Genomic DNA, 16,406 nt, shown 5'->3' on the forward strand with positions numbered 1-16,406 from the left:
GAATTGGTGGCTGCGTTAAAGCCCGAGTGGAGGAACATATCACCTGACATTATTAAAAGCTGGTTGAGTACGCCGCAAAGATTGAAGGCTGTCATAAAAGCAAAAGGTTTCAGCACAAAATATTAAATGATACAATAAAAGCTCTTTTTTTTTTGTCTAAAGACAGGTGTCCACATATTAATAGTAGGGCAGTGTATATACGTATAAAGAAGTACGCAAACGAAGCGATATAAACAATAACATCCGTCCGACTCAGAATCAACAACGATACTGAACAACAACGCAAGACAATGCAGTGAATCACAGAGTAGTGACATTGCGCAATGTATGTTCCGTCTCTCTCTGGGTAGTCAATCAGCGCGCAGTAAGAATTGCTCATCTGCCTTCCTAAATCCCGTGTGTCTTTCAAAGTAATCAACTGTGAACAGAATTTTGATATTTCGATCCGGATTAACTGTAACCGGATTACCGAGGGTTTACTGTATATGGCATACATATTTAAAATAATAAAACTAGAAGTATTGCCTAACAATCAAATTCTAATAAATTAATTTTTTAATTTTCGGTAAATACTTTAATAATATTTGTTTTTTTCAAATCTCTCAAATCAAAAACCAGAAGGTATACATTATTAACCTAAAAAAAATCCAGATGATATACGGCATATACCCTCCACTACAGCCCTGGTCCTGAGCCCACTGTAACCTCAGTTCTTGTTTTTTTGCAAAGAGGAGAGAACCCCAGTTCGGTCGTCGGCTACGATACTCCGTCCGTGACAAAGTACGACGAGTTGTGTGTTCTGAAATGTCGCTTTGGTTACTATTGTGGCAGTTAGTTGTTATCTGATTGACCATAGCCTTTCTGTAACCCTGCACAAGTCTTATCAGCCTCCGTTGGTCTCTCACATCAACGAGATGTTTACGACCACAGGATCGCCGTTGGGTGGGAATTATTTGGTTAATGGACCAATCTCGATACACTCGAGACACAGCCGAAAGTGAAAACCTCAGCAAGAGTGCTGTTTCTTGTATTCTGTCTATCTTGTTAACTCCTCTGACCGTTTGGTCGTCCCGGAGTATAAACAGAAAATTTATTTATTTATTTATTGTAGTTTCCGAAACATTAGCGTAGCTACCCTTTTTCGGGCCCGGAGGCAAAGAACATAATTAACCCTACTTAATTAATGAAAATTCCAAAAAACAGGAGACAGCCAAAGACGCCCGACCCCTAAAGGGCCGTGGCCCTTACCAGCCTACATGGTAGCTACGCCACTGTTCCAAGATAAACAGGCGGGTGTGGTGCTGACCACCATGCCATGTTCGTCGCTTAATTCATCATTAATTAATGACTACCATGCCAAGTTCGTCACTTAAATCTTTTGTCTTTCCCACTCGTACTGAATTGCACACATTCAGCATCCTTAAATATCTCCCCACCTGCTTTACATCCCATGGTACGAATACGTGATGCTGTTACTGAAGGAACTCCCCATTTCATGAAAACGGTAAGTGTACCTAATAAAGTTGCGACTCTGTATATTGTTGAAAGATTTCTTTACATAACTGGAAAAGCTATATTTAAACGTTTGTTGTTGTTATTATTATTATTTATTTATTTTTATTTCATTTATTATTTTTTTTTTTACACAAGACAACCGATCAGGTTATTCACTGCTAAATATATAAAAGCCGCTTTCATCATACATTTTGCAACAAACACGTTGCTGTTTTGAAAGGAAATCTGTACAATGGCGAAATCTAGATCAGTATAGAATTTCGTATAGAAAGAGGGTTTGCTCTGGCTTGTAAACATTTGCAACAAGTCTCGATTAGACCGGAACTATTGGTGGGGCAACCAATTCCATATAATGTGACTTTCTGTGCTATGTCCTAGTCTCCGATAACTGTTCACTCTTCCAATAACCAGTAAACAAAAGCAGATAAAGTAGAATTCTACTTCCTCATTGTCTATCTGATTTTATTTATTTATTTTTTTTATGATTCAGGTGATAACGCGCTGCATTACTTCAAACAAAAATATACTCGCGGTGCTTTTTTACTAGAGAGCATTTTATAATCGTTATCGTTCCTGTTTATTGGAGATTGAGCAGGGAAAGACAAGGTTATCCTCGCTAAGTTAAGGACTGGATAATCAAATGGCACACATTCCGATTTACTCAGGGCAGATCTTCTCAAAACAGTCTTTCCTGCATCCTACTGGAATACTCGACATTTACAAGAGCACATCAAGTAGCCTTCGCAGATCTTATAGAGGTAAAAAAAAAAATAATAAAAAAATAAATAAATAAACAAAAAAAAAAAAACTGATCACTGACACTTCAAACTTTGCTAAATGACAAAACAAACATTTTAACCGTTTTTGTATAATAAATGACCATCACCACCACTTCTAATTTCTAACCACGTAAAACGAAACAGTTCCAGAAACATGTACTTTAATCGGTGGTCAAAGGAAGAATTAAAAGAATTCGTAAATCAATCGTTATATTTAGAAAAATGAGAAGTTGTTTCGCTAATTGATAGTACAGTAATAGCAACAGTATTCGCAATAGTAACATTGCTGGCATCATTCCCTCGCTCCTTGTACTATAGAGAATTATACAAGGAGCGAGGGAATGATGCCAGCAGTGGAGAAGATGGATTGCAAAGTAGCAAGACATACGACATTGTTTGTCTGTTATTTGGTTTTTAGGAGCATTAGCAACTAAGGCCATATTGCTCCGGGGATATGCGGTGGTCATTCCCTGACCTTTCTGCATCATCCGTATTTGGTGGTGACGGGCTCGAACCTCGGTCTAATCAAGAAGCGTGTGCTACGCACTGTTGCTCCTTCCCACCTGGCTACGGAGGCGCCTACATACGACATACCCGATATTCTTCCTGATGAGGTAGAACATGCATTGAAGAATCAGAAAGCCCCGGGGGAAGATGAAATTACTGTAGAGTTGTTAAAATTGGGAGGAAGAGACATAACACAAAAACTGGCAAGGCTCTTCACAAAGTGCATTAGAAAAGGTGTGACGCCTAAGCAGTGGAATAATGCAATCATAGTTTTGCTGCATAAGAAAGGAGATAAATCAGAAATTGGAAATTATAGACCAATTAGCTTGTTATCCCACATCTACAAGTTGTTCACAAGGGTCATTACTAACAGATTAGAAAGAATACCTGATGAGAATCAACCGAAAGAGCAAGCTGGCTTTAGGACAGGATTCTCAACACACCTAATGGAGAAAGCAAATGAATATAAAACACCATTATTCCTGGCATTTTTGGATTATGAAAAGGCATTTGACTCCATACAGCATAAGGCAATGTTTCGGGCACTGCAAAGACAAGGCATAGATACCCCAAATATTATGATTTTGAAGAAAATACATGAGAGTGCTACCTCCTTTATTAGACTAGACAAAGACAGCAGGAAATTTAAAATCGAGAAAGGGGTTCGACAAGGAGACACAATATCTCCGAAGCTGTTTACTGCTGCCCTTGAGGGAAGCTTTCGGAAGATTAGACTGGTTGCAGAAAGGAGTCAATGTGAACGGAGAGTACCTAAACCATTTACGATTTGCAGTTGACATTGTGGTCATAAGCCACGATCCCAAAGAATTAGAGGAAAATCTTAATCAGTTATGCACAGTTAGTAAGGATTTTGGACTAAAGATGAATATGGCAAAAACAAAAGTAATGATTAACAAGTATGCCAGAGAAAGGGAAATAATGATTGAAGGAGCAGTAATTGAAAAGGTGGAGTCATATACTTATCTGGGACAAGTTATTAGCTGTAATAATGATAAATGGCTGGAAGTCAAGAGAAGAATAAATTTTGGATGGATAACATTCAGGAAATATAGTCACATACTGAAGAGCAATATCCCAGTTTGTCTGAAACGTAAAATAATGAACCAATGTATACTCCCCACCATGACTTATGGAAGTGAAACTTGGGCACTCACCAAAAGAATGGAAGAGAAGCTGAGAACTACACAGCGAAGAATGGAACGAATTATATTGGGAATCAGACTGTTAGATAAGAAGAGAAACACATGGATTAGGCAGCAAACTCAAGTAAAGGACATTCTTATCAAAACTAAAGAACTAAAATGATCTTGGGCAGGACACATAGCTCGAAGACATGATGACAGATATGCTAAGAAAATAACAGAATGGTACACAAGAGGAGCTAGAAGAAAACCTGGAAGACAAAGGCGGAGATGGATAGATGAAATTCATGAGTTTGTGGGTAGTAAATGGATAGCCAGTGCTCAAAACAGAAGGAACTGGAAAGTTGCTGGAGAGGCCTTCATCCTGCAGTGGACTGAAAATGGCTGATGATGATGAACAGTATTCGCCATATATAGCGTAAGGAAGCCACAGCCCTTTGCTTCACTGGCAAAAAAAAAAAAAACAAAAAAAAACGTATAGATAAGAAAATACAAATTATATGTTTTCCTCCTCATATAGGTAACTATCCAGTTAACCTCTGAATTTATTCAAACTGTCAACCTCAACCTGCGAGGGCAACTTGTTACAGCAATCAATGACTCGCTGGCTAAAAAAAAAAACTTCCTACAATCCAATCTAAACCTCCGCCCCTGTAATTTGAATTTATGGACCCTAGTTCTGGAATTCCTTATAACAGTGAAAATTCCACTTTTAATCATTTTATTAATCCTTCTCAGAGCCTTATAAACCTCAATCAGGTCACCTCTGTGGTGTCTGGTTGCCAAGCTCTGTAGCCCACATAATCGGCGTCTTTCCACGTGTACGATCGCCTTTTGCTGATCTCACCATGCGAGTTTCCCGTATTTGGACCCTTTCAAGAAGTTCAATATCTCTTTTCAGATGAGGTCTCCACGCTTGGACACAGTATTTCAAATGTGGTCTTACAATTGCCTTATACAGTGGGATTATGACTTCCCTATCTCTACAGGATAACATTCGATAAATCATCGATAGGACACCATGGGCTTTCCTGGCTGCCTGTTTACATTGTTCGGAAAACTTCATATCTGTTTCACTGTTTTTAATCTTACCCCACTAAGTGTATAATTTATTTCGGGGTTGCTATTCCCCAAGTGTAATATCTTGAATGTAGCTGCATTAAAACATAGAGGCTACTTCTCTCATCATCTTTAAAATCTGTTCAAGTCATCCTGCAGAATTGATGTCGATGGACTTTGGCATGTAATTGTTGAAGTAACTCGTGTTATTTTTTCTTTAATTTTGATTCGTTTAATAGTCGATGTTTAAAGACTGGCAGCTTTTTTTTTTTAATTGGTCCTGTTGCGTCTATTTTAAGGGTTCTCTTATTATCATTATATTAAGAAAGAAACGAATTCATCTTAGAATTTGCTTCTCTAGTAAATTTTGAAGCCGATATTCTAAGCTTTTGACCATATAATAATTTCTGTATGGTAAGAAAGCCTTGAAAAAGACGTTCTTTTGACATCTAATAAATTTAACTGATTCTCGTTACCGGTATGCATCTTACTTAAGTGCACGTTGAAAATTTTTGTACTATGCTTAGTCATAGTAATATCGCCAGATATTTTCCCCTATACAGTCTATTTTCCCTAGAGGTACATCACTTTCCATAAATGAACATCCTTTTGCGACTTTTACTGCAATAATTCGGCCCTCTGTTTTGCGATTTTTTTTCATTTTCTTTCTTTCTTTTTTTTTTATTTCGCTATTTAACCTTGAAAATTCTGTTTGGTAACTTCTTTTCCTCGTGGCGTTTCTAAACCGCAACTTTCTCTTCTGCAAGTGACCTGTTTCGTTCCTGACAGTGCACATTCTAGTTTCCTCCAATCGTAGGTTTTTTTTTTTTTTTTTTTTAATGATAACCACAAACACGAAGGATATTAGAACCTATAGTGCTTAGTACTGTGCATAGGTTGAACAGTAATGGTAAAAAATTATAGGTTGCGCTAATAATATATATGATTTACAAAGAAACAAACAAAAGTTTCGGAATTTCTGTATTCCATCCATTAATAAACAAACCAAGAAAAATATCTGCAAGAGATTTATGACACGTGTAATTTTTATTAGTAAAATCTTAATGACTTGTCTGATCACTGTCGCTTGCATATTCTGTAAATTAATTAATGAGTACTATTAATAGCTATTAGTAATACTATTACTACGTATACTATTACAAATAATTTAATCGAAAATAAAGAGATATGTATTTATTTTAATCATTATCTATTTAGTTTTAATCATTATCTATTAAGATGAGAAATCACATATAGTCACCCACTTTCAATTTATAAAGTGACGACTCCCCCCTCCTATCAGCCATCTTGTTTCAAGATGGTTAATAGAAATAAAAAATAGCTCCGCCAAGGTTCTGTCATGTACTTCTCCCCCCCCCCCTCTGGTGGCAGGATTTTTTTATTTTTACTTTTTAATGTACAATGTACAATGGCAACCTTGCCGAATATTTACAACACAGATACATACTGTATTTAATTTACAGATTTACTCCTAAAAAAACACCTACATACAAAAAATCACCAATAAGGTCTCAAGTCCAAATCAAATTAAGTAATAGATTCTCCAAAGCGATACGAGAAGACTCACGAGATTATACCCAAGGAGCACAAAGAATCGCAATCTCTAGTCCACAGGCGGGAATGCCAGGACAGCTGACTGGGACCGCCTAGTACATAAATAAATAAAATCTCTAGTACACAATCCATTGTCACAGAATTTTTGGATCTTCTTGCAATCTAATGTAGAAATACCTAGTTGAAGCAGTCAAGCTGAATGAGCACTACGAGCCAAGCCAGCACAGAGATCTAGATGATCCGGCACCATGAGCCAAGTCGACATAGAAACGTTACCAGGGCCGACGGAACACGGTAAGCCTGGCAAACAGGGAGTAGGAGTGTCAACGTCTGGGGGGTGCCAAAATTCAAAATTTTTATTATAATAATATTTAATAAAATACGTCAAGAGCGCCAAAAGTCCTAGGGTTGTGTCTGAATGCCACGCAGAAACATCAGATGACTTGGTACCATGAACCAAGTCAGCAAAGAGATTCTGGTTGACTCAACAGCATTGTTCCAATTCTTCACCCAGCAGACGACATATCACCGAAAGATAGGAAATGCAGTTGTAAAATGGAAAAGGGTAACCAGCCTACACTGGTGTTCAAAGAAATTGCATCATCTAGGAATTTCACATTTCTAACCCTTTTTTCGCGATCGATTACATTAATGACTAGCGTCACAGATAGAAATATAAACAAAAGATATTTATTAATAGTTAAGGCAAAGCTAAGTAATATTTGACAGGTGCTCTCAAAATATTCCAAAATGAGCATTTCCAACCTTTATACAATAGTTTTGGTAAACACGATAATTATGGCTGAAATGTTATCAGAAGCCCTCAGTTTTCTTCACTTTATCATTTTAAATGAAAAACAAAATGAAAAGTTCAGGTGCAAACTAATATTTAATTGAACTGCCTCTGGCCCTGATGACAGCAGCGCACCGTCGAGGCATTGACAAAATCAATTTCTGAAGATAATAGACTGATAGTTCGTGGTTCCAAACACGAATTATGAAGCTCACGAAGGGCCTTTGGTTTCTTTCTGGCAACTGCAGATTCCACAAGATGCCAACAGTTCTCTATAGGATTGATGTCCGGGCTGTTTCCTAACCAGCTAAGAGTTGTAGTGGACCGTTCTTCCAACCATTTTTTCACCTGTAACAAACGTAAGCACATTACAGTCGAGCCTCTAATGCAGAAATGGAGCTAAAGTAACCACAGAAGTGCCTCCTTACACTTTTCGCCCGATGCCAAGGAGCAGAGTCGTCCTGAAATATGCAGTTACTTGGCAGGTTGAAGTGGCCTCTAATGGTTGGCAGCAATTTGCCTTCCAATATAGCCAGGTATCCATTGGCATTTACGGAACCTTTTATAAACTACAAGTGACCTACTCCGCGATACGAAATGCACCCCCATATCATTCGGCTGGTAGGGAATTTCACTGCAGACACCATACAGTCTGGATGGTATTCTTCACCATGTCTACAGAAATCGTTTGTCTCCTATCAGAGCCATGCAGGTTGAATTTCTTCTCATCCGAGAAAATAACTGACTTCCGCTGCTCGGGAGTCCATTTGACATGCTCCTTACACCAAATTAATCGGGTCTTTTTCATTTTTTGTGTGAAGAGGGGCTTCTTAGGACGACGGGATACAAGTCCATTTTTTGAAGAGGGGCACTTGCTACTACTCCTGTATGTTCTTCCCATTCCCTTTTCAGCTCAGACGAAGAAGCTTTAAGGTTTTTAAGACATAAGCGCTTCAAACCGCGGTCCTGTTTTGGCGTAGAGACTCCTTTGTTTGCGTCTGGTTCCTTTTTTCCTATCAGCAGTACCAGTATTCTTGAGTTTGGAAAGAAATCTACTCAGATTACAAGACACTTTATAAGCAATATGAACTGAAGAACATCCTTCCTCACGTAAAGCAATAATAGCACTCTTTTGTTCGTGGCGTCAACTGCACGTAACTCGCCATCCTGACATAAGCAAGGAATGACTGCAACTCTTGCAGAGCGTGTTATATATATATAGCTGAAAATAACAGCTGATGCAATATTACGTCATCACCTAAGCGTGTCAATCTTATCTGATGCAATCTGTAAGAAATGTAGCCATATACTTATGTTATTCGGACGACAATTACAAATTTACGGGGTGATGCACTTTTTTTGAACACTAGTGTGAACACTAAAGACAGAATACCTCATCTATCATGTCCACCTCCTCCACTTTTGTAGATAATTCTGTCCTTAAAAATCATACTCCCGCGCGTTGAAATCCAAAGACACCATTGGCCACAGCACTGCAGTCTTCTACCGCTGCGTTATACTATGCCGCTAGGGCCCCCAAAATAACAAGTCAAGCAGACTTGTTTGGATACAAGGATGCATTCAGCCTTAGTTTTTTTTTTTTTTTTTTTTGTTAGGAGAATCGTACTGCTTAGAGATGACGCAGGAGTAGGACAATAATCTTAGGGAATGTACCAATTACCTCGATTACTCATTCCGGATCATGAGCCCGCTTTCTATTTTGAAAAGTAAGCTAGAATAGCATCAATCAAATTCATTCTCCATATTAAAAATACGGGAGCTACTCCGAAACTAATGCCACTTTTCTCCCCACTATTGTGACGTCGCATAGAAAATATAATGGTGTCGCGTGAAAATTAAACATTACCGGTGATCATGCAAGGTTCAACACTGCACGCCAAATGGCAGGGCTGCAGTAGTCAGTTAAAACGGACGGTGAATTGATGTGCGTATGAAGCAGTGGTATTTTACTGAGTTCCTGAATGCAAAGAACACTGTGCCCACTGAAATTCACCGACGTTCGAAGAAGGTATATAGGGACATGACAGTCAATGCGGTTAAACGGACCTGCCAAAGTCAGTCTGTACTTGCACTGCAGCGAGGGCCAAAAATGAAGAGAGACAAGGGTAAACTAATTCGTGAAGACCCTGAAAATGTGCGAGAATAAGAATGAACTTTTAATACACTGAAAATCATTCTGGACAATCTGGGATATAGAAAATTGTGTGCCAGGTAGGCTTTACGAATGCTAGCGCCAGATCACAAAGAACAGAGTGCAGGCTTGTGCAGATCATCTGGAGAGGAATGAGACCATGGGTAAAGGTTTTCACGATAGATAGCATCATCCTCGAAGATGAAATCTAGGTGCTTCACTACGAACTGGAGTCAAGTGACAGTTTATGGAATGGCGATATAAAGATTCACTAATAAAGACTAAATTGAACGCTCAACCCGCTGGAAAAATCATCAGTTTCTTGTTTTGGGATAAGACACGGTTTGCTTGCTGTTTTTTTTTTTCCCCCCCCATTCTAAGAAACCCGATTGGGTTTCTTGGAATGTGGGTCTCTTGGAATGGGAACACACGATCAATTCTGATCCCTCCGTAGAGATACCAAAGATGCGGAATTCACAAATTGCAAGAGTGGAGCCAAAGAAGAAGGAAAATTTCTCTTTCAGTATAACAATGTCATACCCAGTACCAGCAAACAAGGCAAGGAAGACCATTGCGAAATTCGGGTGAACTGTATAGTCCCAACCTTGATCTATCCAATTTTCACCTATTTGGCCCTATGAAGGATGGCCTTCGTGATGATGTCAATGCGGCCGTCAAGAAGTGGCTGGTGGATACTAACAGCAACTTTTACGAGAGGGGAAGGGGGGATGCAGTATTTGGTACACCGGCGGAGAAAATCTAAACAAAGTAGTAATGAATATGTGAAAAAATAATATGTACTTAAAGACATACTGTTTAAACTGACACATCAGCAGTGGTATCCAAGAAAAACTGGAGACATTAGTTTCGAAGCGACCCGGTATATATACATGATAACCTGTGTGTATATGTTCAGAATTCGATCACTATCATTTCGTACTAGTTCTATGGTATCGCCATTGTCCTGTGGTAGCCAACGAAAACTGCACAGCCAATTATTAACAGAGTACTGATTTACGACTGCGAAATAATGGAGTTAAGTAGCTCCAATATTGAGACGCGCCCAAGACATGGTCTGAAATGGCGCCCTGACACGTAGGCAACACCGGGCTATTGCTCGGTTCCGTCGGTCTTGATATCAATAAGAGTGCAGTTCTGAACAGTGTTTAGAACGGCGGTTCCAAATGGTCTTTCTGAATGTTCTTAACATTATACATTTGGAAACGTATAATACATAATGCATTTTGCTGATTTAAAACAGATGATTCTTCCTCAATGTTAGTACGTCACGTCTTGTGAGACATCCTGAAATCCACTTCATTAGTAAAATCTATTAGCCATTTTTCCATACAGAGTGAATCAAACCCAGACCTTTCTAAAATAGAAGCAGACGACCATGTATCGAGCGAACTGCAAACTTTACACCAAATGAAATATTTTAAAGCAGCATGGGAGGTCTGCATTCATGGTCGGTTTTACTGATGCCTCTCCACTTCATCCCAAATATGCTCAATATATCGGCGCCCTGAGACGGACATTCCAGTGGTATCGTGTTGTTCTCTTGAAATGGGGTCATCGCGCGTTATAGAAGGGATCTCTGTTCATTTGAAACTTGTGTGACCTTTCATTGTAAAATTCCATCAGTGCAGAAACTAAAAATATCACACGATATAAATATCCATTGTACCATCTACCATCTCTTTAGCGGCCCGACTCCATACGATGAAAATCATCGTCATACCGTGACACTTCCCCATTGTATTTCAAAGTTGGAATGATGCAATCCGTATCGATGCGTACTTCTGCCAAAAACCTAGATTCTTCCATTAGGCTGAAACAATAACTTCAAATCGTTTCTACTTCTCCAATGTTTAGTTTCTGCGAACGTGATATCATTGTAACCATCACTGATATTAACCTTTGTGATAGTGGTTTTGATGGACAAGCAATCACTCTTCCTGAATTATTTTGCTGTAACTCTAGTAGCAATTTTGTTTGGAAACTCGCTTGACTTTTCTTAGTCCTCTTCCCTCAAATACGCGGTCGCTGCTTCGCGATTCCAACTTTCGCATTTTCTTTCGCCTTCTACTTCTCTATGATGTCCAACAAACTAGTCTGTAGGAATAATGATGGTTCTGCAGTTATATCATACGGAACTTCAGAACATCCGAAATCAGTCTAACAAATCCTAAATCCTAATATGTGTTGTATTTGGCGAGTGTCAAACTCGTTGAGCTCCTGTGCGTGACATTTAGCCTGAAACTGAACGAGATGCATTCTATAGTTAAATTTATATCCATAAGCTTATAACGGCCTCTACCTCACTAGCATAGTTGATATTGAACATACCATGTAATTATTCGAATATTTTTTATAACTCAGTGTTTGTCAATGCTACTTAGTTCAAATCCACGTATAAGGAAGAATACACCAGGGTTTTTAACGCAACTTTAGTCAAAAAAGTAATAAAAAATATTTAGATAAATCCGGTATTCTGAATGTTTTATCAGAATACTGGATTTAACGGGTACGTTTAAAATATGTAATTGTTTACTCCTTTTGTCATTTGAGATTTGTAACAAATGCGTGGAGGTTTCTAATGATTCATATCAATATCACCGCTTACTAATTCATATTAGTAAGAATATCTGCGCCTATCTACCTGTTAGACTAGACAAAAGACCTAAGGATGAATCGACTGAGCTCCGAGTGTCACCATCCAGACAGGATCAGAGAAACAAAACTAACGCATTACTTTCGTCTGTGATTGCACAGAGTTCTACAAAAGGTTAAGAAGGCAGGAAAATTACATTTCGTTAGTCGCAAGGTTAACCTTTTCTCATTAACAGCAGTTAAGAATAGCTTGAAAATAAAAACAGACGCATGCACAGTCTGATCAAACGTTGAAATGCAGATCCGCAAATAGAAAAGGGCATCTGTCAGCTGCTTTATCTAATTGAGAAAGAACATTGCTCACGGTTTCATGTAGTGGCAACTCTAAACACCAGATGTACATCTCATTAAGCAATATTCTGCTCAATGATTATCACACGTGTACAGTCAACAGACTGTCACAGGCGTGGCTAGGGCAGGATGTCCAACGACAGTGATGCGGTTGACGGTCTTTCCAACTTTCCTATCTTTCTATTGGCCGCTTCTCTGTTGGCGTCATTCCAAAGAACGAATATGAGCAACGATGAATGCAATATCCGTATGGAATAAAAGCGGCGTTTCCACAGACACACGTGGTCCGTTTGCAACTTGCTGAATGTGATAGAGAAATTTGAAGCAAACATACAGAATCTAACAGGTAAGTGATTTTTACTCTATTAGTAAACGGTGTGAAACGCATAGAAGACTAATGTTAGTTATATGTGAGAGTGGTATGTTTTATTATATACAGGAGTATTTTTTGTTTTTTTTTTTTAAATAATTAATCTTTAATAATAATTACTGCTATTTTTATTTTTCGAAATAATTATCATTATTAATCTTGAATAATAATTCAATTCCAACTTCATTTTATATGTTACTGGTTTTAATTCTGATGAAGAATAAGAAATGTTCCCTTCAAGACGAATCCAATCAAACGTTCATTCTAGTCCTCTTGACATTAAAAAAGAAAAAACAGTTCCAGAAGCAATGATTTCATTATATAAAAACAATGATTATATGAGATAAATATCGTTTATAATATAAATGGTGAATGCTTATAAAAATAAACTTATCACGCAACTGTCATAAGTCAAAATGTCATTAATCACTTCATAAGTGATAAATCTGGTTATCAAGTGAATCTGGTCTTTGTATTCCAAAGAATAAAATCAAAATCAAATACTGCGCATAGTATTAACCCATGCGGCAATTCCAGCATAACATAAATATCCGCAATAGAATATTTACGATATTTTGATTGGAAATAATCTTTGAACACATTGTTAATGGTATGAAATATGCCCTGCAATAAAATGCAAGTAGTCATTTTAATATTAAAATATAAAATAGTCATTTTAATATATAATTAACGTTAAAATAGTCATTTTAATATATAATTAACGTTAAAATGAGTTTAGAAAGTTATTTTACTGCACGTTAATCCCTAAATTAATTTATAAATGTTATCTAGTAGTTATGCATTACATTTTTTCATTTAGAAGAAAAAATGCATAATTATACTGTATGCGTAATTCTGACTTAAAAATGTTCTTGTTAAATGTTAGACTTATTCAATGGTTCAGTAGTACTATTATTAAACTAGTGCCTTTTTTAAGGAGCCAAGTGAAATTTTGTAGAGTAGGGAGGGAAAGAAGCTTATCAAACATAAAATAAGAAACTCCTAACTACTTCTAATGATTATTTAGTGGTTCACACACTGCAGACAGTGTAGATAAGTTTCATATTTTAATTCGCCATATCTATTTGTTAACAAAGATGCTAAAGAAACACTAGATATGATTATATGTACAATGTTATCGCAAAATTTCAAAACGCTCGCGTGTATGTGCCGGTTCTACGTTTGATAATTCAATATCAATTTCAAAGACTGGTACTAAGGCAGTAGTCCCTCAAACATAAGATGGAAAAAAAAAAATAAAAATAAAAAATAAGTGTCACAACTGGAATTTTATTTATTTATTTTATTGTTATTATTTGTTTTGAAGTATGCTTATAATCAAGCAGAAAGAGGTAATATTAACTGTAAAACTGAACAGCATTTATGTTGGAGAAATAGTCTTCCCACTTTGAGGGGACTTATATATATATATATATACTGATTGGCCACTTTATTGGGTACACATATTATTCACATTCCTTCAGTAACAGCATTACGTTTTCGCACCATTTGATATAAAGCAGGCGGCGCAGGTATGTGTATATGCTGTAGGTGTGCAATGCAGTACACACATACAGCATTTCAAACACAAAAACGGCAAGGTTCCAGTTTCCCGGTCTGAGACTGCAACCTTGATGGAGTGTTCTCATAAGACTACGTCCCGGATGTATCGAGATTGGTCTAATTACCAAGTAACACATACCCAATGGTAATCTTGTGGTCGGGAAGAGCTCGTTGGTGCACGAGGCCAACGGAGACTGACAAGACTTGTGCAGGTAACAGAGGGGCTGCAGTCAGTCAAATAACAATCCAGTACAACAGTGGTAACCAAAGTGGTATTTCAGAATGAAAAACCTGTTGTACCTTGTCACGGATTGCATATTGCAGCCGATGACAGAACCAGGTTTCACTGTTGCCAGAAAATCCAGCCGGTACTGTTACTGTGGGTTCAGGAAAACCAACACTGGATGGAGGACTGAGAAAGCAGAATCGTGCCAGGGTGAAAGGGGCGCCAAAAGAAAGATTAAATAATTTTTGAAATCAATGACGCATAAATAAATCTGTTTTATATTTATAATAAATACTGCTTATGAGAATAAAAATCACTTTAAACAGCTTTTATTTTATTTTTTGTCATCCTTTTATTATTAAAACGTGTACCAGAAATGTATTTTAAATAAGTAATTTTTTTTAATAATTTTTTTTTTTTTTTTTTTTTTTTAATATTTTAGGGGAGAGCGCAATTTTTCATTCTTGCCTCAGGTACTAAAATGGCTCGGCACGGTACTGTGAGAAAGCTTAGCCTGGTCTGACGAATCCCTGTTCCTGCTGTTTCACGGTGATGTAATGGTACTGGAGTATTTTTATGATGCATATTTGAGCCCCTTGATACTACTGGAGCAATATTTGAATGCTACAGATTATCTGGAAATCGTTTTTGGCCAGAGGCAGCAGTACATCCCTTTGCGAATGGGTTCTACCAATAAGAAAATGCACCATTTCACAGGGAAGAACTGTACAGGTCTGTTCCAGGAGAATAGGTGTGAATTATTTTGCAGAAACTGCGTGAAGCAACTGAGTCAAAGCATACCAGTAGCACGCTTTCGTTGAGTCCATGCCACGACGAATCCAGGCTATTCTGAGGGCTAAAGGGGGGGTGACCTATTTCTCTTAGGTACATGTACATAATGAAGTGGTCACTCAGTGTATATTGGGGTTCACTCCTAACAATTTCCACAGTAAATACGATTCAATTTGAGTTTTTTTATTCATCAGTTTTATTTGTATATATAAAACAGAAAACCCTAGCTTTATCCCTCAAGACTATCCTACACCGTGTTTCCAGGAGGAAAGACATGGGATGGAGTCCCAGGGGCTTTTATGGGCTTTTTCAAATCGTAAACGAGTTCAATCCTCGTACAGAAGGTAGTAGAAAATCGTTTGATTTTGTGCCAAAGCAACTAAAGCTATAGGTGTATTGTGCGTTTTAATTTCTTGTGCTCTATTTCCTGGACAAAAAAAACTCGAGTTTCTGGGAAGAAAAACAGAAAATCCCTCACCTTAATCTATCTTATCCAAGACGTGAAAAGAGTCCATAAAAATTCCTCAAGTCTTTACAGGATTTTATATACAGTATATATATAGGGAGCGAGATGTGATTATACATCTCGCTCTATATATAAAATCCACTTAATGCTATTGTCGTTTTCCAAATGGTGTAGAATGACAGTAATTAACCATTGTGTGCCACCTGAGAGTAACACAGTGGTGATATTAACTCAGCAGTGACAGATGTTAAAAATTAAACAAAAGGTTTAGTTCACAAGTCCTCGGTAGTATAGTGGTTAGTATCCCCGCCTGTCACGCGGGAGACCGGGGTTCGATTCCCCGCCGGGGAGGTATATTTTTTCTTTTATCTCCGCTTGTTTCATTTATTGTATTTATTTTTTTTGTACATTGATATAACGTACGATTGTCAAGTACAAATACGATTAACAGGTACAAAAGTAAAGTGTTATATCAATCAAAT

At 37.6% G+C, this 16,406-nt stretch overlaps 1 protein-coding gene and 1 non-coding gene across 2 annotated transcripts in view; both read left to right on the forward strand.

The window, feature by feature from the left end:
- Positions 1–12,818: 12,818 nt before the first annotated feature.
- The window catches only part of LOC150079466 (dual oxidase maturation factor 1-like), a 44,142-nt gene continuing 40,554 nt past the window's right edge, over positions 12,819–16,406 (forward strand). The window contains exon 1 of the mRNA XM_090382794.1: positions 12,819–12,853. The gene's annotated coding sequence lies outside the window, so the exon portion shown is untranslated. The remainder of the gene's footprint in view (positions 12,854–16,406) is intronic.
- On the forward strand, positions 16,204–16,275 carry TRNAD-GUC (transfer RNA aspartic acid (anticodon GUC)). Its single transcript has one exon. It is a non-coding gene; the product is annotated as a tRNA-Asp (tRNA).

The sequence above is a fragment of the Mastigoproctus giganteus genome, chromosome 10, assembly GCF_048544385.1.
Source record: "Mastigoproctus giganteus isolate SK-2022 chromosome 10, ASM4854438v1, whole genome shotgun sequence".
Classification (NCBI taxonomy): Eukaryota; Metazoa; Arthropoda; class Arachnida; order Uropygi; family Thelyphonidae; genus Mastigoproctus; species Mastigoproctus giganteus.